The sequence below is a fragment of the Acomys minous genome, assembly GCF_964271855.1.
Source record: "Acomys minous genome assembly, chromosome: 17".
Classification (NCBI taxonomy): domain Eukaryota; kingdom Metazoa; phylum Chordata; class Mammalia; order Rodentia; family Muridae; genus Acomys; species Acomys minous.
In genome coordinates, this window is record NC_140500.1 from 40,906,678 (window position 1) to 40,934,093 (window position 27,416).

The window sequence follows — 27,416 nt, forward strand, 5'->3', positions numbered from 1 at the left end:
AGTCTAGGAACAGATCAAATCTGCAAAGGCACTGCTTTCCTCTGTTGGAAAAGCTGTCACAATAAATAGACTAGTGGATGGATGGATGGATGGATGGATGGACAGATTAGTGAACAGATGGGTAGACAGATAAAGGTAAAATATAATATCTGTCAGAACAGAGTAAAGAGGAACTCAGTCATCATCTTCTCACAGGTCGTCTGACAGGAACTGTTTGGTTTCCTCTGTTCTGACTCCACTCTTAGAAGCTCACACACAGCAAACAGAGTGCAGGCAGTGTAACAAAAAAAAAAAACCCTAATGGGCCAGATGCGGAAAGCAATGAATTCAGGGGTCTAATGGAACAAAGAAAATGGAGGATAGAGGTGATAAGGGGAAAAGCTACAGGGAGAAAATAGATAAAGATGCACAAAGGGCATGAATGTGCTAGAGCTGTTAGCTGTAAAGGGGGCCTTGCCTGTGTGATACATCAGCATGAAAAGAGAGCCAATGGTCCACATATGTTACTGTTTGCAGGCTGCAGACACTTCCCATCACTGTTTGATTTCAGTCTCATGGCTTTGAAAGCATTCTACACACACACACACACACACACACACACACACACACACCACACCACACCACACCATGTACTGTCTATCAGAAGAAGATGAATCTTTTAGTCATGATTTTTGTGTTACAAAACCAGAAGGTTTTAGAAAAACATTAATGATTTTTGCCTGTGTGTTTGTGCTTATCTTTCCCCTCCAGCAGAAAGGCACAGAACGTGCTCACACAATGCTAGAAATTGGCCCTGGAAATTCAGAACCTCATTAGAGCTCGTACACATGAACAGTGTTGTCCTTGGCTCCAGCTTCAGCTCTGTCTTCAGTGCACAGTCATTCTCCTTTGTCTATGCCTCTCCTCATATAGCTTTTCTACTAAGAAGATTTTTAAAGTAGAAGGTAGCAGTCACAGAAGAGGAAGTGGGACCTACAAATCCCTTCCATTTTTTAAAATAGACATCCTAGGTGGGGTTTAGTAATGCAAAAATAAGGTGCCTATTGGATGGAGTGGGAGGGGATCAGCGAGCAGGTAAATAGCAGCCATTCTCCTTTCAAGCCTTGGTGATGCTTACACCTGTTATGATTATACACAGTGTAAACATTAATTTTACCTAGAAAGACTCCTGGTGAAATTATTTACCTAAAATAATTTACATGAATTAACCTGCCATGCATTTCAGCTTTTGCCAAAGATTTCCCCTGCTCCCAACAAGAAAATATTTTGACAAAATCTAAGACACACTTCTCATGCTCCTTTCAAAATTTCTCCCTTGTGAAGTCTATCCAGAAAAGAATGTTTCCTTTATTGAACTACCTGCTAAGCACTGTAGGAAGGCAACATGCCATGGAGAGTAACAGAAAAGAGAGAAGTTGAAAGTCCTGGGCCTAGCAAGCAAAAGAGTTCAGTGGATAGAACTCTTGCCACACAGCATGAGGACTTGATGTTGGATCCCTAGCACCCATGAAAAAGGCCAGGTTCAGGAGGGAATGAACAATCCCAGCACAGGAGAGACAGAGACTGGAAAATCCTATAGTCATACAGGCTAGCCAGTATGGTTGACTCAATGAGCTCTGAGTTCAATGAGAGACCTTGCCTCAAAATACAGGGTGGAGATCAATTGAGAAAGATACCAGTTTGTCAGCATTTGGTCTACACACACACACACACACACACACACACACACACACACACACTGTAATTATTGTAGAGCAAACTATTTTCTCTAAAAAAAAATACTAATGTGTTTTCACATTAAAAGACAATTACTCAGTAGTCTCTATTCTCTCAAAATTCCATCTTTAAATTTCTATAATAAACTACATACAGCAAGAAGAACCATGAAATAATCAGGAATTATATTAATATTACATTCATAGTGCTTTGGCCATTTGTATTTGGCAACCTTGAAAGAAAACATATTTCCTGTCTTGGTGAGTCTGAAAATCTGAAGGTAAATCAATATCTATCATATCTCATCTCTATCAATTTAAAAGAATTTTAGTGCCAGAGAAGAATTGCTTAGTTACTTGTGTGTGTGTTGGGAGAGGGGGGATGAGTGTGTGTCACTCTGTGTATATTTCAATTGTGTTGTTTGAGTCACCTTACATATTTGTTTTGTTAGCTATGAACTATTTCCTAAGAAAGGAGATGCACTCCAAGGATTACTTGAGAAATATTAGAGAGCTCTCTAATTTACATTCATTTTCAAGCTTCAGAGACACAAATTTGGTACAGAACTCTAGACACCAAACAGATGGTGGTCAGTACAATTTGCACCAAAGCACACACCCTTCGCTTTATAATCACCCACCTTTTGTAGCCAACTGCATGTTCTCTAATGCTTCAAGTTGTTTATTACTGGCCTTGAACTCAGCAGAAATATTTTTACTTATTCAGTCATCTGTAAATCTATACAGATTTATTCCACTGAATTCTTAAAAATTTTAAGGTAAAAGAGTTTTAAATCTGAACATGGATCTAACAATACCAGAAAATTCAGCAAACACAAATTTAGCAACTGCTTTGTCTTAGTCACTGTTCTAACAGTTTTAAAAATAGTTTATGTATGACTTGGGACAGTGTTCTAAGATTATCCCTATTATTTATACCTTTTATAATAATAGTGGTTACTGTAAAAACTGCCCATAGTATGAATAGGGAATTGCTCTCAAGAGAAAGGGTATAACCACCTACACACATTATTTTAGCTCTATGAGTCAACATTTACAGCACATTGCCTCCTAACATGCACTTCTAGTGCAGCTATGTGCCCCAGTAACACTTCACTTATGTAACAGTGTTTGAGACGAGATAGAGAAAATGGTACCTCCAGCCCATTCGCCAAAATGCTGCTTGACATGCCACAAGCTGAAAAGACTTTGAAGAGTGACATGGATGAATAAAATAATGACCATCAAAATGTTCACGCCCCAGTTCACAGCTTCTATGAACGTATAATCTTACACCCCAGGTGTGACTTTGAAAATGAGATGCAATGACTTAGGAATCTTAAAATTAAAATACTGACTCTGAGCATGTGGATAGGTCCAATGTAATCTAAAGTTTCTCTACAGGAGAACAAGACTATGCACAGGTAATATGGCAATAGAGCAGAGACATAGAAAGACAGTGAAGTGTCCTATTTGGCATTGAAATGAAAGAAGATGCCACACAGCCAAAGTATGCAAGCAGCCTGTATAAGCTAAAATAGAAAAAGTACCAGTCTCTGCAGAGTAGCTACAGGAACACAAGCAACAACCGCACAAACACCTTGTCATTTGGCTATCTGACCTCCACAGTGCTAAAAGAGCAAATTATGTAGTCTAAAGACACCATTTGATGCAATTGGTCACTGAAAAAAAAAAACCAGAAATGGATAAGAGGCATTCATTCCTAATTGGTCTGCTACCTACTCTGGAGTTGACATAAAAACATATCTTAATCCTCTCCTATAATTCCTCCTCAACTGACTTATAATATACTAACTAGTGTAAACATAACTTTGAAATTATCTCAGCTTCTTTGTTAATATATTGAAACGCAAAACAGATAATGAAAATGCTATCTAAAATTAATGTATATTGATATTTTTTCCTTATTTGCCTAGTAGCCCCACTAAGACCTCATGTGCATGCACATATGTGTGTGAAGTTGAGCACAGAGCATGAGTATGCAGAGGCTGGAGAACACTGTCTCTCCTTTGTCCATGCCACTGATGTTCCTCTGAGATAGGGTTTCTCACTGATGGAGTCAGACTGGTGGTCAGTAGGTCTTGTGATCTACTTGTCTTAGTTCCTCATAGTGCTGGAGTTACCGGCAGGGAAATCCAGGCCAGGATATTTTTTCCTTTATAAAGTTCTCAAAATCCAAACTCAATTCTTCTTTCTTGCAAAAGAGCTTTTATCCACTGATTCATACGCCCAACCTCAGAACTCAAGATTTCAGTTTAACAGAATATAAGAGCTTCCTAAAAATTTCCTTCTACATCTTGTATTTCCTTTACCCATACCAAAAGAACCAATAAAATTTACCTCATGACAAATTCACTTTTGTATTTTCAATAAAGATTATAGTCTTAGCTGAGCTTTCCCTAGTTTACATAATAAATACCATCTGCAAATAGCAATCTGAAACTTGTTTTTTTTTATGTGAAATTCTTTGAATATCTTTGAAATCTATATTTGGACACTTTCTTCAGACATCAAGTTACATATCTCATATGTACATGTTAAGTTATAAATTAATATATGTTATGTGTTAAGTATTCAATCTCTATATAGTTACATATTCAAGCTCTTTTGTTGTTTTTGATAGGCATTCTTGGGTTTTTGTTTTGTTTTGTTTTTATGTCTCTAAAATCTTGCAGGGAAAACATTTGCATATTTCTCATTGAGCACACGTGTGAAGGTTTCTTTTGAATGATCTTCTGAGGCAGAATGTTGGAGGCATCATGTGGCACAAACACTTCCAACTTTACAAGCTCTGATAGGAAAAATGTTTTCTTTAAGGCTATCAAATACAAATAGTCAAAACACTAAGAATGCAACATTTATATAAATCCTGATTGTGTCATGGTTCTTCTTGCCACAGGTAGTTTATTGTCTATACATGTAACAATATAAATGTATATGTAAATAATAAAAATGTCTAATTAATAAAAAAGGAAAAAACAAAAAACAAACAAACAAAAAATGAGATTTTTCCAATCTTCACTCAATTGACCAGGACCTGAGTATTCCCAATTATTGGTGTCTTTACAACATACCTCAGCATGTATGATCTTTGTTAGAGCCCAATAAATGGTAGTTTCCTAATATTTTTAAAATTAGAGTATTAGGATAAGATTTCCATATAATCCAGGTAATAAATATCACAAAGTAAAGCATAGACACCGTTGGTAAAAGGCAGGCATAAACCCTGAGTTTAGAGGCCAGCTTTCATCCACTGAATAGCACAAGCAATGGAGCAAATACCAGGACAGCCTGGGATACATGAAGCCCAGTTTTAGCAAACAAAGAAGCAAACAAAAAAATCTTCAACTCAAAAAGCTACAGTTCATACAAACATACTGCTTTAAAAATGTACCACAGCCTATAGTCAGTCTTTTGTCCCCTGACAGTATTAGACATTAAGGGTTTTGTTTGAGTTCCTTCAGTCTTGACTTTAACAGACTATCGCATTAATGAGTTCACACAACATTTAGCCTTTCCCTTAGACTACTTAGGAAAGTCCTTTTCATGGCTGTATATGTTTGTAGGTTATTCCTTTTTATTGTTTAATAATATCTCTTGGATAGATGAACCATGCTTTGTTTTTTCTGTGGCTTTAATTGTGTTGCCTTGGTTACACACAATAGTGAAATTCTATTATATTGTTGGCTATGAACATTTTCCATTGTATTGTGCTTCTATTTATCAATGTGAACAGAAAGTATTTCTTCAGGTAATTCTTTTGTTCTTTGTGTCATTTTCTGAGGAAGTCTTGGATACCATCATTTTAAAGTCAATACCCAAAGCCTGAATTTGCTTTCCCTAAAGTATCAATTGCAAAACACATAACATCACTAATAAGGCAAGCCAAAGTTAGGAATTTGGTCTGACATCAACATAATTTATTTTCAAATCAATCAACTTTACCTTTCAAGGGTAAAAAGAAATGTAGATATTCTTTTTCCAATGACTTGAAGAAAGCATGATACACACGAATATACAGGAATAACTGAAGGTTATAATGTCCATTTGATGTGGTCATTGTCCAATTTTTATCAACACATATTGGGCTTGAAACCAACCAATTAAAAATGTCTTCTATTTTCTGCATCTAACTCACAGCTTCTGTGAGAATTAGAGTATATTCTCCTTGTGCAGAATGCATAAAACAATCCCTCTTTTTTTTTTTTTTACAAGAGTTTGTTCTCATCCACAGCAAATATTCACTAAATATTACCCAGAACAGCACTGAACCCTTTCAGAGGTCACTCACTCACTATGTAAGTCAACAGTTGGGAAATAGATGCGGAAACTGTGCCATTGCACAAGTCCTCCTTTATCCCTTATTTCTTTTTACTTTTTTTCTCCTTTATTAATTTATTCTTGTTAGATCTCAATGGTTATCCCATCCCTTGTATCCTCCCATTCTTCCCTCCCTCCCATTTTCCCCTTATTCCCCTCCCCTATGACTGTCCCCTCCCCCTGTATATGCTCATAGGGTATCAAGTCAGAGGAAGGACAGCAGGTTACCAAGAAGAGACTTGATATCCCTTATTTCTTAGAGAGGTTTCCTGTATCCAGGGGCTATGAATTAAAATTTACAACCCTTATTGAAACCGTTTTGTTTTAATATAAGCACACTAAATAAAATTGCAACAGCTTTGCTTACAAATATTTATTTATGACACTCTAGCTCAAATCTAAGCCTTTCTCATCTCCAGGGTAGAATACCAATTGGTCTCCATCATTAACACAGCAATCTGCTTCTTGTGAAATGTGTTCCTTGTACATTTGCTGTTGTTTGAGCATAAACTGCATTGATTTTTGCTTGCCTTCTTAGATTTCTTTGATGTTTCTACAGAACATTTTCTATTTTGATGTACATGAAGAATGTTGCCTTATATGATCAGCTCTAAATTTACATACTGCTGGACAGTGGCCGACACACTCATTGCTCTACAGGTCCTAGCCTGTGTTGACTCTAAATAACACCAAGCCATGTCACCTACACACACACACACACACACACACACACACACACACACACACACACACACACAAACACACACATACTACCTCACTCTGGGTCTGTCTCTCTTCACTTCTGGCTCATTCCCTGCTTTCTTTCTTTCCTTTCTGGCTCAGCTTAAAAGACACCTTTTCAGAAAATCCTTTTGACTATGCTCTTCCAATTTTTCTCTTTCATGAGCCTTTGTTTCTTTCCTGGAATGATTTTTATGTCTTTACTTATTTATTGACTAACATTCCTAGTGAAGGCTACTGTGGGAGGACAAAAGATTTATCTTCATCACAATGTTAGCACACTGTCGGGGATTTAGTCTCAGCTCCATAAATATTTGATGAATGAAAGAATGGACAATAGAATGAATGAATGAATGAATGAACGAATGAAACCAAGCTACATACATATGCATAAACACACTTCATATGAAGGCACTAACTCTTCTTTCCCCCAGCTTCGGTCTGAGAGCACAAATATATTTCTGTAGGTAAATTTTTTTCAGTGTGTGATAATGTTGTTTCCCAGCAGGAATCTGTTCAAACCAAATTAGTCTGGAACTACACAGACGGCATTGCCTTCCCAAGGTACACAGGGCTAAAGAAGGGGCGGGGGAATAGAGCTACTAAAATCCCCTTCATAAGCAGACTTTTAAACCATTAATCAGCCCAAGTAGCTTGTAGCAGATTGAGAACAAAAGGTCGCTGAGATGCACGGACACTAATTCCAGGTAATTTAATATCATACGTCACTCTAGTGAAAATATTGACAAAGAAGAAGAATGTGATTTGCTTTCTTTCCGCGTTGCTGGGTTTCACGATAGCTTCAGAGCTTCTGTTAGACAGTTCTGTAAACCAGCACTAAGGAAGAATACTGGGTGTAGCATCTGCAAAACCTGGCCAAAAATGGCCACATTTAGCTTCCCTTTCCTCAAAATCTATGAGTGTTTTGGTGAACGATGCCAAGTGTTTACAGAGGATGTCTACCAAATGCACTGATTATGCCATCGACAGATGGCATTAGCAGACAATTTGGAAGATCAGGTTCTTCTGGTAAGGCTATGTGCTCCTAAAGATATATCAGAGAACAAGCTATTTTATAGTATTTTAAAAATTATTTAATGTTCATGATTCTGTCAATGTGTATGCATGTGTTTATGCACACATAGGTACCAGTGTCTGTAAGGCCAGAAGAAGATGTCAGAGCCTCTAGATCTGAAAGCACAACTGGTTGTGAGCTTCATGCCATGAGTCCTTGGGGCTTTACAGAGAAAAGTATGGACAAAGATGAACACATCTGTGGCTTTGAAGCTGTGGTTTTGCCTGTGTTGTTTCAAAACTGACTCACAAGTTTTCTGAAATATGCATTCGTGTTACTTAACCTGATCATAGTAAAAAGAATACACAGACATAGAGGATTTGCTTTTGTTCAGATTGTACTCAAGAAAGATCAAAGTTGAAGCCATGAGACATAAAAGATTTTACACACACACACACACACACACACACACACACACACACACACACACACTTTATAACTGTGTCATGTATCTTCAGAGATACAATCTCAGAGTTTTGCTTTGAGATTTTTGCTTATTCATTTCTCTGCATAATATGGATCCCCAGATGCTGGCCATTAGAGGCAATGACTTGCACTTTAACTCAGTTTTGAAAAGAAGCCAATAGGTGTACCAGGCTGGCAGTAATTGTCAATCCTCCTTTTGAATCCTCCACAGTGCTACCTTACAGGTATGTCATTTTCATGCCTGACAACAATTTCCCATTTAATAAGTAAAACTCTAAATATTCCTAAGACCATTTTCCATAATATTAAATATGCCCCTTTTAAACATCAGAGCCTTATGTCCATTTCTGTTTTTTTTAGACAAGGTCTTGTTTATAGCCCAAACTAGCCCAATCTAGCCTCATCCAGCTAGTCACATTTTTCTGCCTCCCCAGAAATGCTGAGATCACAAGCATGTGCAACCAGACTCTGAAAACTATCAGATAGTCAATATAGCTGATTACTTTCATTTCTTTAAATTATAGTATCATTTCCCATAGCATTTTGCCTACATTTTCTGTTGTATTTTAGTGACTAGGATTCAATCCTGTGTTATTATTTTTAAACCATTCCTAAAAATATCAAGTGTCACTAAGAACATTCATTTCATCAATTTGTAGTGGTAAAAAAATGAACAGAGGGAGAGAGAGAAAGAGAGAGAGAGAGAGAGAGAGAGAGAGAGAGAGAGAGAGAGAGAGAGAGAATTCTTTAGTTTAAGCGATCTAGGATGGAATCAAATAAATGAGCACTACACACCCTTTTCAAATGTCAATCTATAAGCTTATGACAGAGATGCTTCAGTGCACAGAATCATTCTATAATTAATCACCTAGTGTGTGGCGAAGAAGAAGAAGATGTCATTTTTGCTCCTAGTAAACATAGACTAGGCGCCTGACAATTTTGAAGACATTTTTCAAGCACAGCCTAAGAGAGGGTACTCAACACAAAGAAAGTAGAGGCTTTGTGTGTGTGTGTGTGTGTGTGTGTGTGTGTGTGTGTGAGAGAGAGAGAGAGAGAGAGAGAGAGAGAGAGAGAGAGAGAGAGAGAGAGAGAGAGAATATGTGTGTGAAAAAGAAAGAGAATAAGGCCTTGGAAGAAGCCAGAGTCCCTGCTTATTGATATTGCTAAATGCAAAGAAGAAACTAACCTAGGTGAAAAATAAGGCTGACACTGTGGCGTTTTGTTGTCTGTCTTCCCATGAACAGGTGATTTCAGGATCCTCTCAGAACTGACGTGAGCTGCACTAGGTTATTGAAACCAGCGATCTAGGATGGAATCAATATTCCTGCATTCAGCTTCTTGTCAACAGAGAAAACAATGAGCCCGATTGATATATACTCTTTAGAAGAAGCCACCTTCTGCCTATATTTGGATTTCTCTGACAAGACTCCAAATTAGAAAGTCTCTAGCTTTATGAAAGAGAGGCAAAACCCCTCAGAACATGAGAATGGTATTTATGTCAAATTTTACCACCTCAGACGGTTTTATCAAAGAATATTACAAGGTGATAAACACTGTTAAAAATTAGATTTTTGGTTACAAAAGGCTGATCACAAAAGAATTCCTTCTTTGCTTTTAAAATGTGAATCTCTTCTACAATTCTTTTGAACAATACACAAGTAGCTCTTCTCTAGTTTGGACATCTGTTTTAGCGTGTCTGAATATTCGTATTTGATTTTTCACAACTTACACTGCCTGATATTTGGGTCTGTACCCCAGATCTTTAGCTCTTTCATTAAACTCAAGCTTCCCTCCAGGAAGATACCAGACTTAGAAAAGAGGCAAATGTACTCAGATTGATATCTCCTAGACATACGTTTAGGGGTAACTATAAGTCTCTTGAGACCAGCAGATGGATATAAATCACCCTGGAATTCACGTATCAGCACTGTGGTTTTCCACATATCAGCAGCATCATAGATGTTCATTTAATGATTAAATGTGGGAGAAAATTAAGAAAGAAGAGTGTGGAAAATGGCTCCTAGTGGGTTGTCTCTGTTGTTCTTTCTGTTGCTGACATAAAAGCAACTTAATGGGGGAACAGCTTATTCTGACTCACAGGGAACAGTTCATCGTGATGGGGAGTCAAGTCAGCAGAAGCATGGGGCAGGTGGTCACACCCACGGTCAGGAAGAGAGAGCGAATGAATGCAGTCTGCTCCTCCGTTCCCTTTTCCCCGTTATATTCTCCAGGACCCCAACTGGAGAGTGGTGCCATCCACTGTGTGTGTCTTCACACTTTACATAATGTAATCAAGGACCCCCCCTTACAATGGCCATGGGGTCCACCTCCTAGATGATTCTAAGTTCTTTCCATTTGACAGTCAACTCCAAGCATCACTGCACTGTTTGGGCCCTTCTGGCGCTCCTGTGTGTCTCTGCCCTGAGATAGCCTTAGTGTGTGCTTTGTGCAGGGCATAAGGGAGTTCAGTTCATCACAGGAATGCCAATCCCTGCAAATCCTCCCTCCATCTTATGGACTACAAAGGCCTGCAGGTGTTAATCTGTCATCAGCAGCAGGCAAATGGTACAAACCTCCCAAGTTTTAAAGATAGAGAAGACAGAAGAGCAGGCCTGTGTCAGATGACAGTATCTAATTAGAACGTGGTAGTTTCTGCTGCTTTCACCCTGCTAATGTTTATGGTTACTTTTCACTGTTGGCCACTGGCATGACTGTTGCACATTAATTAGTGAAAAAAAAAACCTGCACATATATACATCAATATGTATTTGTGTGTGTGTGTGTGCATATACATACATAATTAATGAGCAGGTTAAAAATTTTAGTGAACTATATGAGGTGGTACTAAGATGTTTGGGGTACAAAGAGTTTGGGGTAACATGTCTTAGAGAATGAATCTCCGGTGACTGGTTCCTTTAGAAGAAAGGACAGTACAAAGCCCTGTTAGAGCCTAGAAGCCTGGGAGGAGGGGGCAGGGAGCTGTTGTGCTGGAGGGTCTCTAAGGATACAAGGATGTAGAGAAGAATAATTAAGCCAAATGCAACTTAAGGTGGGAAGCAAGTGTGACAGTTCCTTGGCTAGAAAAGCCAGGGGGAGCCAAGGGGGATTTTCAGAAAGTAAGTGAAGTCCTGGTCAAACTGACAAGCGAGAAAGGAGATTTGAACAGCGACATTTAGGCCTTAGTAGAGAGGAGAGGCTATGCAAGACAGAAATCCAGTGAGACTTGCAGTGGTCTAGTGGTTCAAAGACATAACAAGGAGTTTTTTTTTTTCAGAACAGCTGAGGGGGAAATAAATCTATGTGCCTAGGAGAAAATAGAAACAGGTTTTATAGTTGTTTCAAAGGATAGAAAATGGCAAGTTGCCAAAGCAAAACAAGAAAAAAGTGATCTGCGCTGTAGCAAAATTACTGCACTTTATCAAAAGGAACTCTGGGAGAATTGGAGAGAGAAATTGCTGTGTGAAACTCCCTGTGCCTCACTACCACTCCGCCTTTCAGGCAGCTCTCACCAGAAGTGTTATTTACAAGACTTCAGGTTTTATTGTCTGAAAATGAAACCTATATAAGAAATTTGCATACTCTTGTGAACTCAAGTTTCCTTGCACGCCTCTGTAAACTTGGGTTCCAGGCTACAGATCCTATAAGGCCAAATTAAATTTCTCACCATGGAGAGTTGGAATGTTTCAGATGAAAAGGCATCCTTTCCTCACCAATGCATTTAGCAAATATGTTGAGGCAAGCCTTTTTTTTTTGTTTATTAAATCTCTTCTCCAATAGGACATTTCAATCACACAATCTGCATCTTTGTTTCTGATTCAGTCATTCAAAACCATCACTTATTTCCTTTGGAGCAAGAGGTGTACTGCCAGCTGACATTCTGATTAAGTCCAGATGAGCCATCATGGAAATAAGGCAAAAATCTGATAGCCTGAGAACTCCTGGTCCTGATAGTTCTGTGAGTTCTGTTTAAGTTTTTGCTTATGAAATTATCATAAGCATCAGTTAAATGTACATGATAGCTTCCACTCAAAAGCAATTCAATCACCAATGTAAAATTAAGCAATACATAGTATTTTAAAGTTATATATGTTGCCTATGTCAGTAAGTTACCTTGTGGAATATAAAAAATATTCTTTAATATTCTACAAGTGCTTTTGCCAAAACAACAAGAGACTGTAATGTATTTGTGTTTATCACAAGTGAGTCAGAGCTTCCTTAGAATAAGGATGATACTCCATACACTTTGTAATAAATGGGAGGAATAGGGAAACATGCGAGGAAGGATTTGGCAGCAAGACATAGGCAGATAGTAGAGGACACGAGTACACAGATGAACCTCTACCAGGCATGACTTCAGTTCTTTACTATCAAAGAGCCTTGAAGGGGAAAGGAGTAGACCAAAGAAGCTGCCCCAGCTGTCTATCCTTGACCAACTTCAGGTTCTGTGCTTCTGCAATACGGCGGGTAAATATAATAACTGTGGTTGTGATGGACACTCCGGGCCCCTTTGCATTATAGACTGCTTTTGTGAGCTACAGGTAAGAGATCCCTACAGTCAAATCCATCCTCATCATTTCACAGCAAACAGTCTACTTCCTTTTCCACTGTGACTTCCACGGCTATGAAAGGAAAATAGAAAGCACTCTATTCTCTCGCACATGGAGCCAGGCAACCCTGGGCATTGGAAACAGCAGGCATCTCTGTTCCTGGCACGTGAAGTTCACAGTGAATGGCCCTTTGGAATCCGCTAAGTGATTTCTTGGTTCTCACAAGTTCAAACCATTTCAAAGAGAATTGAAGGGTGGGGGTGGGGTGGGGTGGGGGATGAATCTAAACAAATCTGCAGAAAAGAAAAGAAATCAGAGCACTTTGCTCAACTCAAGAATCTTAGTCTACAGTATTCACATGCAACACAGTGCCCCTTTCTCTCATCTCACTGATGCTCACTTCTGCAAACACCATAGCATCTTATAGGGACAGATGCACACATTAGAAAAGTGTGTGCTATGCATGCAAGGAGGCCTAAGTCAAACCAAAGTAAGAAAAAATACCTCTCTCTCTCTCTCTCTCTCTCTCTCTCTCTCTCTCTCTCTCTCTCTCTCTCACACACACACACACACACACACACACACACACACACACATCTAAAAATAAAATAGAATTTTAAAAACAGAAGTAAAAGATTAAAATACTATACTCCCTTAGAACACAGTATCTCTCTGACAGATTAAAAAAACTTTTTTTTTTTTGGTAATTCAACGCTGTGGTTTATAAATAGTATATGAAAAGAGATAATAATTACCAGTTTACAATTAATATGACAAAATGGCTAAGATAATAAATATATGAGATGCGGTTTACTTGGCTTACAATCTCAGAGGCTTTACATCATGATTGATTGTCCCTGTCACAATGAGCCTCTAAAGAATGAGGACTAAGTGGCAATGTAAAATTGTTTTCTGGATAGCCAGCAGGCAGAGAATAGAGGAAGAACAGAGGCCAAGTGTTCCTTTTCCTTTGAAATCCTTTTCCATTGAAACCCATGGACCTCCAACTGGAACCACTTCCAAAAGGTTCTACCACCTTACTGTAGATTTATCTGCCTTGAAGGCATAGTAGCTGGTTCCATAATTCTGTTCATGAACATTTCTATTTTTCCCTATCTACTAGAATCTGCCAGTGAGAAACCTAGATGGGCACTTCCACTGAATCTTGATTTTTTTCAAAACTAATCTTTAGTAGAATAGTTGAGATTGCAAATAAGATTTTAGAACCCTAAGCCATAATAAAAAGAACAATGGCATGACTAAAGAGTCTAGTAGATAGCGCTTTGAGCCACAAGAAAAGCAAGCAGGGCCACATAGGTTCCATGTGGCCTTTCTTGCCACACATTTCACAGAATGAAGCCATCATGGCTTACCAACCCATTGAGGCAACCCCTGAGCAGCACCATAGCGTCTCAAGTATTGTACTGTAATGACCCAACTGTGTTCTGCTTGAGTCCCTGATTTGAAGTGTCATGATACATCACAATTTTATTGTTTGCGCTTATGGGACAGTTTTCCACGTATCAACAGATAAGTGGAAAATGTTCTTCCGCACCTTACATAACTCGCTAAGTGGACACACTTGAGAATCATTTGTTAAATATCTCCTCTCATAACTAGTGTGATGGCAATTCTGTGTTGTCAAACTGACTATATCTGTAATTGACAAAAGCCAACATGGCTGAGTATACCTGAGGGGATTTCTTAAATAAATTAAATCACTTTAAGTGGGAAAATGCAGTTTTAATCTAGATTTTTGAGATGGCAATACATAACTTTAATCCAAAAAAATGTTTGAGGTGAAAAGATCTCTCTTTAATCTGGACCACACCTTCTGATGGCAGACTATATAAAGGACATGCAAGAGGCATCTTGCTCTCCTTGCCTGCGTGCTCTTGCTCTCGCTGGCAAGTCTTTTCTTTCACTGGCAGTAGAGCCAACATCTTTGAGATTCTGGTGTACACTGAGCACCAGTTGAGCATCCAGGCTCATGAACTGCACAGTTACTAGACTCTTGGATCTTGAGTTAGTGGAGAGCCATAGTTGGACTAGCTGGACCACAACATGTAAGACATTATAATAAACCATATATATATATACATATATGATTAAATATGTGTTTAAATATGTATGTGTATAGCATATATTCTATAGGTTTTACTTTTCTAGAGAACCCTGACTAATACAACTATACATAAGCTATACATTTTCTTCTCAATGACAAACTGCTTGCTTATTTCTCAACTGATACCATAAGGATCATATATGTAAGTATTCATCTGTTATCCATGGTCATGCCATCTTGTAAATTTCTCCATTTTGTTGAACTGCCTCAATTACAGTAGCTACAGTCATTTGCATTTCAGGAAGTAAGGTAGTTTGCATTCCTAGATTCTTGTCTTCCCTGTCCCATCAAGCCTCGATAATGCCAGCCAGGAAAAACCTTTCTTGATCACTTTAACTGAATACTCACTGGATATGGCATACTGGGGACTACAAAGAAAACAATATGTTTATCACCTCTACTCCTGTGAAAATGACACAAGCCCCACTCTAACATTACAGGGTGATCTCTCCTCACACAAGCAGTCATTCTGCTGTCTGTGGTATTGCTATATCTTCTCATATGCTGCTTTTAAAAAAAGACAGTCCATCTCAGTGTCCCCCTAGCAATCCAAATCCCAGACCTTTTAATATCTCCTGAATTCAAGTTATGTTGCCACATGGTGAATTCTCTACATGCAGTTCAATGAAAGTTTCGAGTACTTTCAAGCAAAAGACGAAAACAGAATAAGTCTGACTTCAGAAGTCAATCCGATGAGGATAGTACTTACACAGCATGGCTTCCCTGTGCAAAATCTATCTTAAAATATGTGCCACAACTAACCTGCAATGGACAATCAAAAGCCCTGCCTATGACCAATAGCACCTGTTCTGGATACTTATTAATGTACTGATTCTAAAATTAACTCTTTGAAAAGGTTCTGTTGAGGATTTAGTCTTATTAAAACAGTTAGAGTCCAGTGAAAGAGTAGTTCCACCTGACAGTCAGATAAATGAGCTTTATTCCAAGAGGTAAAGTACCACAAAGCATGTCCTTTATGTTGAACTATTTTGTAACCTCAGTTTCATTATCCATATGAGTGTTGGGTTATTCCATTCTTTAATTTAATGTTCTCTTTCTTTATGAAAAGATACTGGCTGTAACTTCTTTCCTTTGTGAACAAGTCTGAAAGAATAATATGCCATCTACATAGTGTGGTACATACTTTTATCTACTAAAACTAAATAGGTGATTTATTCATTCAAATTGTTCTAAAATAAAAGAAAATAGAGACTGAGGAAGGGCTTTCCATAACAAAATGTTGTGCTGTACAGCAATGATTTTTCTTGATCAGAAAGCCAGATTTGTGTACCAATAAAGCCCTTTTCATTCAAATGTCAGGATGGTTGAAAAATGTGAAGTTAGCTGCTGATGGCCTTGGGCAGGCATCAATACAGTCACTGATTTATACTTTTATTCTTATTTGCTATGGTGAAACATTTTTAAAGTGATCATTCTTTTGGAAATATGTGAGAAGGAGATACATTACTCAATATGATTCTGTATTTTAGGATATTTATAGAGATTGAAATAAATTTGGTGGATTTAATACTACATGCTAGTTATAATAACTTATTCCTTTAAGAAGTTAGTTTACAAAATCCAAGCCTTTTGATTTTATTTTTTAATATTTGTGAGCTGAGAGAATACGCATAATTATTTGATTTTTCAACTGTAATCTTAGTAATGAGTTATAAATACTGCAAAATAATTTCCTCTCATGCATAAACATATCTACCACCATCCATGAGTTCATTTCATTCTTGGTATAAGTGCCAAGCAATGAAAAAGATTAAGTAGAGCTCAACCTTCAAAGATAATAAACTACAATATACAGGCAGATGGGTAAAAAGCCCAGAAGTTAATGACCCATTCCTTTTATAAACCACAAAAATAAAGGTGCAGCCCAACTTGTTTCTCATGGAGGACAGAGCTTGGCTCTTTCTAGAGACAGGCAGAAGATCCAAGCTCAGTATTCAGATGAGCTTAGGAAATGACAGGACACAACTTTCTGTCCTTTCTCACCAGCTCTGTATGTGGAGGGGCAAAGGGAGCAGAACCTATACTTAATTGAGGCAGTAAATACTAGGTTGTAGCAGATTGTTTTACTGTTAAATACAGTAATGGGTTTTTAATGGCTCCTGTCCAAAATTACACTAGAGAAAAATGGTTTATTAGTAATAATAATAGCTGACACCTTTATCTTCAAAGCACTTTACAAATATTAGCTCATTAATCCTCCAACTGCCACTGCAAAGGGACAGTAAATGCTGTTCCTATCCTCAGTTTACAGCTGGTGGAGCAGGAAAATAGAAGATAGCTTTCAAAAGCTTTTGTGTACAGATGTCAGTTTCCAATTTAAACAATTCATATCAATTTTAAAATGTGAATGGAAGGCATTCCCTCTAATGGTAACCCCCACCCACCACACATTTTTCTTTATTAAAGGGACATTGTTTAAGGTCAAATCTGATTTATTTGACCTTGGCTCACCAAGGCACATACTAAGTTGCACGTGAACTCCTTAGTCCTTTAATATTGCTTCAAGTGCATTAATTGTATACAAAATCTGTTCAGTCTAAATCAATTACATGCAGAAATGTGCAGGCATAAGAAAAGTAGACTGTTGAAACCCTTTTAAATCTATCTCCTCTGAGAATTTCCAGAGGTCATAAAACAAAGTAGAATCCAGGTCAATTTTTAAAAGTTATTTTACTTTTTATTTATTTTTATTTTATCTATTTGTTTTGATCTCTACAGAGAACAGTACATCACTAAACAATAATAAATATCTCCAAGTAGTCAGTCAATTATTCATACACATGTAGGCTGTAGGCTGCAGATGTTAAAATTGTTATTTTTGCTTCCTTGCATATTGCCATGCCAATGTTCTGAACTTCTTCTTGTCGTTATGCACTCTATGCAGTATTCTTTATTGTGAGCCAGTGTATTAAATCTGTGATAACAGATGCACTGAATAGAGCAAGTTAAGACAATCTTTATTTTCATAACACAATGATAAATGTTCTTTTTGAGAAACCAAGTACTGTATTCTAAAGAAGCAGACAGGGGTTAAACAAATGCCTAACAGCATATATAATGGAAGGAGTTGGGACCTCCAATCTGCACAAAAGTTTGTTTGTTCCTCAAATTTGTCAGGGAATTTAATTGCCAAGTTTCTCTCTCAGTGGCCCTTTCTTACTATGACTACAGTGCAAGAAAGATTTCAAAATCTCTTCTTAAATAACAGTGTAGCTAGGATAGTTATGTGTCGCATAACATTTTAGAAAGACTCCTTTTTTAAATCTACTCTTCTCATGTTTACCTTGAATGATTGGGTACTTCACATGTAAGTTTGAATAGATAACAAGGAAAAATGCTAGTCTATAGTGAAAATCAGAGTGGGAACTTAAGGGAGAGAGACATTGATAGACACTGTATATTTTGAGAATGAAATGTCTGAAAAGAGAAAGGATGCAGAAATGGTACAGTGGGCTCAACGCAGCACAGAGTCAGAGCAAAAGGCTAAGGAAAAAGAGCTGGATATTTCTGTCTCTGTGCAGTCATTGCCACTTGCTAGCAATACCATACCACTCTCAGCATGGCCCCTTCTCTGTCTATACTATCTGGCTTAAAATGAGGTATTAAGACATTGGTACTCTCCTCAAATTACTGACATGGAGATTGTAAACACCGTGTAAATGTTTGGCAGTGGTAGATGGAATTATTTAAGTAGCTTAGATTTCAGCTTTACTCTGACAGCTAGCACAAAGGAAATATTCGATGAATGGTTAATTTGTAGATGGAGAATCCATATAATGCCTAGTCTGATCTCAAATTCATAATATCCTTATTTCAGCTCGGCTTGGACTACAGATACGTGTGACAATATTTAGTTAAATAAAACTTCATAAAGTGACTGATTACTTTTACTGTTGCATAAGAAAGCCCCTGGCCCTACCCCCTTACAAAACCATACAAATACATACAATAAAATTGAGGAAACTTCATCAAAACCTACTCCCTATTTTGGGTAAGACTGAATTCAGTCCTGGGAGTGGAAATGGTGACATCTGTAGTATTTTCCTAGATTTATTACAGAGTTCACTAGTTCACATAGTATTTCTTGATTTGAAGAAAAAAAAAAGTTGACACTGTTTGTATGTTTCATCATTGGTTTCAAATAAGGAGCCAGATGAAAAATATGAAGGCAATAGAGTAAGTATTCATTTGGGTTACAAATGAAGTTCTCTAAGCTTTCCTTCCTATTTTTACCCCACCACCTGACTGGCTTTTTGACTTTGGGTTAATTTTTTAACATATAACGTGGGCTACTAGCTTCTCTTCTTCTGTTAACCATGTTATAAAAGTCAAGAAGGTATATGAATATTCTCTAAAAAGCATATCGTGCTTACACAATATGTGGTATTAAAGTTTAAATGACCATTTCATGAGTAATTTTCTGAATTAGTGGAAAAAGCAGTTTTGAGTGGTAGAGTCCCCAAATAGGTCAGTATTTATTTTCTTCCAAGTTTGTTTGTAGATGATGTAATTTACTTCTCTTGGCTCCATTAAAGTGTAAGACAGCTCATAATGAATGGATATTGTCATATTCTTTAGCAAAGGTCTTCAGTACAGTAGTACACTCTGTTCACAATCAACTCTAATAGCATCATCAAAATTTACTGCATTCTTCTTACCTACTTATATTCTATAATTGTGGAGAATGCCTCCTCCCTCAGCTTCAGAAGCACAGATTTCCCAGCAATACACCCTTACTCTGATTTTTCTTTCTTTCCTTGTGTATATAAGATTGCCAAAGACAGGGATGTCCTGCAAAGATCCAAATGTCCAGATGACACTGGTGCTCGATTGCCACTGTTACTTGAGCCCTGACTTTCCATGCACAGCAACCATAGTCTCCAAATTGCAGCAAAGCTTTCCTTGGGGCAAGGACTTCTGCTCAAAGAGCAAACCTGATTCCATAGAAGCTGATTTTGGCATTCTCCTTACCATTGTATCAGCTCTAGCCTTGGAAAGCAGAGAATATCCGGGGGGTGGGGTGGACAGTTTGTTCTGAAGGTTGGGGTCCACAGCTGAAGACTCCTGTTTATCTACATTTTATCCATTTTATCTACTTCATATCATATGTGACTATGAACTTGCCCATCTGGGATGATAAAAAAAATGGAGGAAAGTAAAATAAAGGAAAAGGGCTAAAGTTGACCTTAAATGCAAATGTAGTGAGGCATATTCAGGGTTATTTATGGCAACTCAAGCACTTTCATTACTCACATTCTATAAATTGGAAGTATGCAAAGTATAATGAGTGTTTTTGAAAATCTATCAAATCCCATCTATTGTGGACTCACATCCATCATGCTGTGTTCTGAGATAGCTGTCCTCTACAGATACAGGTCTCCTTCACTTCTGACTATGGGTCAGTTTTGATACTCTGTAGAAGGAGCAGCATCTGTTGGAACAGGGAGAAGACGTTGTCTTGTGGCTGGACACTAGTTCTATGCCTCTGCCAAAAGCCACAAGTTCAACACAGTCTTCTCCTAGTGACTTCTGTTTTGACTTTAAGATGAAGGCCAGTTACATCCTCAATGTTGCTTGACAAACTGTTGATTTCCCTTAAAAAAGATGCAGACTTCTATTTATAACCCCTTTGTTTGGCTCTTTGGAATATGAAAATATTGTAGAGGGAGAGAGGAGGGAGAGAGAGGGAAGAGAGACAGAGAGACAGAGACAGAGACAGACAGAGAGAGAGAGAGAGAGAGAGAGAGAGAGAGAGAGAGAGAGAGAGTTTTACCAAGACCAGCTAAAATCAATGAGTCTTTCCGTATCCCCCAAAGGGGTGTGTGCCATTGAGCCATTCAATCAGACCAATGGCAATCTCTAACATACAGAGTCTCAGGTCAAGTTATATGATTTGTTTTCCAATATGAGACATGCATAAAAATCTTAGAAGCTCCACATTTTATGTATTACATAAAATATGTAATTAGAAATTTCTTGGGGCCAGCCAGACAAAATACATATTCGTGTTATATTCAATCCACAGGTCATTCATTTGATAGACTACAGTTTACCCTTTTATTTGACACTGCACAAAAGTCTTTAAACTTAAACTCACCTACAAGGTAATTGTATCCAAACATAATTACTCTTCCTACCTCATTTGAAACCATAACATAAAACACATCTGTATTCAGATCTCAAAAGCTCCAGGTTTCTTGATCTTTAAGCCTGTTCTAAATCTATGAACCTAGTGTGGCCATTTACATCCACAAAATTATATTGGCCCCTCTTCTACCATCTTCATAGAGACATCTGGTTGAAAAATGAAATTATACTCAGTAAATGCAAAGAGCACTTAAGATGCTTTCAATTAACAAAATGTTGTTTGAGACAAAGAGTTTAGTAAGAAAAGTCTCAGAGACTGGACAAAGATGTTTTCTTCTCCAACCAAACTTCATGGCAACAAGACAACTGTTAGTCAGTACTCAGGCCTGCAGCATCTAAGGGAAGATGTGTAGACCTAAGGTAATCATGGAAGGACACTAGACTCTCAATGCAAGCCCCACCAGACCCTGATTGAATAGGTGTGAGATACGTATGTCTCATTTTTGCCACAAGCAAGAACCATGTCTCAAGATCCATGAAACACCTGGCAGAGTCACTGTTCAGATATGTGCATGTAATTCATATAGGTAAAAATCTGATGGTACCATGGATCACAGCTCACACGTGTTCGTACACAACGGGTGACACAAGCACCTTTATGTGTTTTTGTTCATTCACACACTAAGGGTGGTATAGAGAGATGAAAATGAATTTAAAAGCTGGAAATTAACCAGCAGTTAATAAGTGCTACTGGGCTCTATAGACAGAGTGTGGTCTTATATAATGGTCACAGTAACAAGCACAAGCTAGGTGTGTAAGCCGTTTTCACAAGTGAAATCAATCTGAAATCAAAATGACATAGTTACAGCACCTGAGAGCTGGCCATTTCAATTTTGAACCCTGGTAGCCTGACTACAAAGCCATTCCATTTAGCCATCACAACAACGTGCTTTCTACCATGCCAGGGACGGTAAGGGTTTATGAGGTGCATAAAATGGAACACATGCCCTCAAGAATTTACAGTCTGAAAATGGAATTGTGATGTGCACTAAAATTCATAGGCTGTACGGGGAAATGGTATGATTGTCACTCTCAGAGTAAGAAAAAAAAAAAGGTGATCATGAGAGGGGAGCCAGTGGTTGTGTGTGCTTCCTATTTCTGTAACCCCTGAGGAAATAAGCCACAGGCAAACATCACAAGGAAAAATGTGGCAAGATATAGTCAAAGCACAAATGTATTGATGTGTTTTCCAAATTCAATTCATTTATTATTGTCATCGCTATCTGCCAGTGTCATTGGAGTTGGATGTTTATGTCTACCTTAAAATTACTCGATTGTCAGGTCAACTGATGAACCGTGAATTTACATCATAGCTTAAAGGATTTATCTCACCTCAACCTACTCTACTTCAAGCTCTCTGCTTCATTCTTAATTATTTTCATGAAGACACCTAAACATAGTCCAATTGATTTCCAAAAAAGATACACAATTTATTTTCTTTTGGTGGAAATAAATTCTGTGAAAATGAAACAAATGCCGTCTAGCTAAAATTCTGAAATATACAAAACAGTGTACGCTTTTTATATTGTCATTATCTAAACACAATGGAAAGGTAAACAGGATCATTTCTGAACCTGCAATACATAAAATCTCAATTAGTTATGGTCTATTTGTGCACTCACTAAAAACATTTGTTAACAAAACAGAATTTTCTAGTTTACTGGATAAATATACCAGAAGAAACTGCAGAATAATGTTGGGTTGCCAAGCAACCACAGCTCTACTCTCTCTTGTTTGTGATCAATCCGACTCATTCATCAAGCTTCCTAACATACTGCTGGAGAATTTCAACTAATTTGATTTTCTTGGGGGAAATTATAGTGACTTTTGGTAACACAATAACACTTTCATTCTCAGAAGATAAACTTAGATGTTCTTTTGATCAAAGGGATGTGTTAATTCATTATTCTCTACATGGTGCTAATGAGAAAGCTATAATTAACTAACCACACTATTGCAACACACATACAATAAACTGCAGCAATTAGTAATGTTTAAAGTGTTAACCAGCCCTCAAAATTAGAAAATGCACACTCCGTTTTCTAATAAATATATTCAGAAAAGAGAAGGCACCATATCTAATTAAATTGAGAATTGTTTCCAGTCCCTCCCAAGAGGGAGGAAAGACACGTGGTCTCCAAAATGTGAGAGCTTTCACTTTAATAGCAGAGAAAATGGCTCAGTGCCAAATCTACTTGTAGGTAGGCTCAAAGTGCTGGGGAACAACGCAATCCTCTCTCTCAAAGAATGCTTAGCACAATATTTTTTCCAGGAATGAATAGAAAGAATATTATGCTTTCATTCATTACCTCTGTTAACTTAGCATATTGTATGTAAATCACCATAATAATTGCATTCTGTTCAGACTGAATTAGTTAGGATGATGCTGTAATCAAAATGTTCATAATTGAAAATACAGTATTCTCAGCGTTGGTTTAAAAAAAGAGCATGAAACACTGATCGAATCAGAAAATATAGTTCATCACTGCAAGCAGCCTCAGTAGGAGGCAAGTTCCTCCTCTTGATTACACCTTGACACGTTAATTAGTCCCCCGAATTCAGGGTTCAACACCTTCCAATCTGTCATGTTCTCTGCTGCTGCCCTTTGTCTGGAGTAGGAAGCTTTTTCCAAGTGCACAGCTGCTTAGATTTTTCAAAGGAAAATAGAAAAAATGGGGGAAAGTGAAATCTCTGTTTCCAGAGCAGATGACATTCTATCATAGTGTTGGCTGCCATCAATCAAAGGGCAAAATAATTTCCAATAAATAGAACATTCAATGCCAGAGCTCCTGGGAAACAATATGTAAATGATCACATGCATTTCAGACAAGCTGTCACACTAATTCCTCCAGGTCCCTTTTAAAGATGACATACCCACTGTGCAGGTGAGTGCTGCAATGCTTACAGAAAAGCAGCAGGCGCTACATGATACCTGAACTGGTACCCAGAGCATTTCCTAAAGAACCACCCTTTCCTGCTTGACATCAGTTCCTCTCTGTTACTTCCTTTTCCCTTCTCAGTTAGAACTAATAGGACAGCAGCTCTTACTTATTTCTTCAGAAAGATGAATCTGGTTAAATTATCTAAACAAAACAACTTTAGGTATAACATATCTATTTTAAAATATTTCAGAAGAATAAAGGCATGCTTCTATGAAGGTAATGCTTTTCTCATTGAGATGTATTTCAAAAAATCATGAAAATGTTTGTGATAGTAGTAGCTGCCTATCTTAAGTGTTTAAAATTTACCCAAATACATCTATATTTTAGTAAGAAAATATTCTTTAAAATTGAGTTAAAACTAGTTGCCTAATTAGGACTGGGAAGTATTAAGTTATAGATACCAGCGTGTTGTGCATGATATAAACTCTTGTTACACAACACCAGATATGTAAAACTTACACAACCATAAGGTGCTTGCAAGGAAGGATGGGTCTGTCCTATATTTGCAAACCTCAGGAGAAGTCAAGTGATGACAATAGAGCACACACTTTGCCACCATTAGGAAAGGTAAATCTATTGGAGCACTGAAGACCCTAAGAGGGAACATCCAGGTATATATTAGCCTGTCTAGCCAACTTAATTTGTGAAAGCCATAGGCTGAGGTATCACAGAGACTGAAGATGAGACAAGCCCAACTGCAGCATTAGCAGGTGAAAGATGGAGTTCAAATCGTAGATACAGAATTATGGGAGAAACTGGATTTTCTTGTGGCCAGTGGTTTCGCGAGCAGCTTTCTACCCTCCGTGTGCCTAGCACTGGACTCAGAGCCAACCTGCTAACAACTGCTCAGTTTTTCTCTTTCAATTTGCTAAAAACCAGACTTACGAGTTGAACGGAGTGTTAAAATTTTTTTATTAAATGTTATTGTCTAAAATTAGAAAGCACAGAATTCTGCCCTCAATAAAAAAATGCTGAGAAACAACAATCTACCACATCTAATTAATTTGAGAATTAATTGAAACAGTAAAAACACCAAGGACAGCTAACTTCTGAATGATAATTATTCATCAGAGACAGCTTGTAAATTGTCCACTTGGATAATCTCATTCCAGCCTTCCAACTCAAAATGAGATGCTTTGATACCTATTATTAAAAAGAGGGAAACTGATGCACACAGTAAATGTCTCCTCCCACTCACACATCCCTGAGGAGGTAGAACTAGAATTCCTAGCGGGCGGGCGGCGGGGGCAGAGGGGGAGGGGGCTCCAAGAATCTACCTTGATGTACCTTCAAGAGTTCCTTAGCTCAGGACCTAAGAGCACGGTCGGTGCAAACCTCCCCTTGCGACCAGCGGGAGCGCGCTGTGCTGCGCGCGCCTTCAGCTAGCTGCCCCTGGCAAGCTCTTCACAGATCTGGCCGGTGGGGCAGTATTGATTGCCTTTCTCCCTAGGCTGAGTCAGAGGCTCCTTCCCCGCCCAGCCGCTCACTGGTACTCACACCTGACTGTGCTTGGTGGCTCCGCTGCACTCCCCGCCCACCCTCTCCGCCCGACCTCAGGCCACCCACCCAGCTCCCTCTCCCAGCGTTGGGCTCCAATACCTGGACCTTGATGCCGCTGTTCTTCCCAGATTTTTCATAGAAATTCCTCAGCCCTGCCCCTGGGTGAGAAAGTGAGGTTCTTTGCAACCCCAAGGGGAGTGGGGATGGAGACAGCTGGAAGTCTCCAGCTTCTCGGCTCCAATCCCAGTTCTCTAAATTAATTACTTGCTCCTTGCTCCCTCCCTACGCACACTTTCACTCGAGGGAGGAAAAAAATAGGGAGAGGCAGAGAAAGAAGACAAGGAGAGGCACAAAGAGCTAAAAGGGACTGTCCGTGACTGGCATCTCCAGATCTCCGGGCTAGGCTACCAGGGAGCTATGGCAACCGGGATCCCTGGTCTACCCTTTAGCCTCAACGGTGTTCTGATGAGGTGAGAGTGCTGTCTCCGTCTTTTCCCCTAACGCAACCACGGTTCACAGATCGCTCATTCCAGGCTGGAGGCATTTGAGGAACGCCAGCCACTGCAACCAAGAATTATCTCTAGAGACTAGAGACTAACAGCTAGATGGGGGCTTTGAGGCTGGGTGGGAAAATCTGGACCCCCAAGACCTAGAGGTGGGCAGTGCAGAAAAGTGTACGACCAGCCCCAGCCCCTGAAGGCTACAATCTACGGAGGGCATAATCCTCTCCGGAGGATAAGGAGGGGGGCGGTGGCTATGTTGGAAGAAAGACAGGTCAGCCTACCGAAGGTTGGGAGCTTGAAGGTGCACGGGTCCCCTGAAGCTTTTTTTACTCCATCCACTGCCCTGGAGCTGTCAAAAATCAAACCTTAGCCACCTGCGGGGCACGGAAAGGCGGCTCCTCTACTCAGGTTAGAGAAGGGACCTTGAGCCACTCCCATTTTGGGCAAGGATGGAATCCTGTGTTGTGCACCATTTCCCTTTGATATAGAGTTGCTCTTTTTCCAAAAGCAATCCCTCGATTTCCCTCCACCTGGCTCAAAGAGTTAGCTTAAGGCCAGATAGAGAGAGCTCAATCCATAGCATGACAGGCGCCGCGTATAGACTCACCTGAGCCGCCTCTGATATCCCATCTGTGGGGTGCCTTCCTTTGAGGAAACTTCTTAAGCCGCCTCACAGGGGCAAGAGGGACCAAAGAGGTCCAGCAGCGCCTCTGGGCGGATCCAGGCGAGTTTCTCCTTGGGCACTCCCCGCTGATCCACGCCCTGGTTTGCCCACAGAGCTCCGGTCTGTCCCCTCCTGCTGTTGGCACAGGTCTCCAGAAGGCTGGACCTGTTCAAGCTTGCACTGGAGCTTGCACCGGTATCCACGCCCTCCTGCCAGAGACTGGCTTGCGCCTCTTCTCCGCTGTCCCCCGGATCTGCTCTGCTACCTTCACCCACAAGGCTTCTTTTCCCTCCCTTTTACACTCTCCCTTGGGACAAGCGGCAGTTACAAGCTTTAGACTGTGGTTTTATGAAAAGCAGGGGACAAAGACAAAAGTTTGCTTGTCATTTTTATCATCTCTAAGCCAAAAGAGGCAGGATCGCTGCCGGTTCGCCAGTCAAGAAGCCTAAAAAGAAACCCCTCCCCTCACCTCCCTCTCCCACCCTTCTCCGTTCATATTACACACACAGGCTTCCAGTTTGTTTTACCCTTTGCTGCGTGGTGAAGGGGTGCGGTGCCTTGTACCTCTTTAAATAAAGTCTTGCTGGATTTGCTTCTTCATTTGGGGAGGTGGTGGGACTTGCAGTAATTTAATTTACAAAAAAGCCATTTCCATTAGCTGTCAAATCA

At 39.0% G+C, this 27,416-nt stretch overlaps 1 protein-coding gene across 6 annotated transcripts in view; it reads right to left on the reverse strand.

Moving 5' to 3' along the window:
- The window catches only part of CHL1 (cell adhesion molecule L1 like), a 200,945-nt gene extending 174,078 nt beyond the window's left edge, over positions 1-26,867 (reverse strand). For 4 of the 6 annotated variants that reach the window (XM_084766825.1, XM_084766824.1, XM_084766827.1 and 1 more), the window contains exon 1: positions 26,691-26,867. The gene's annotated coding sequence lies outside the window, so the exon portion shown is untranslated. Of the gene's footprint in view, positions 1-25,679; positions 25,816-26,690 lie in introns of those variants that run through there. The other 2 variants (XM_084766826.1, XM_084766823.1) reach the window with 1 other exon arrangement.
- Positions 26,868-27,416: the final 549 nt, after the last annotated feature.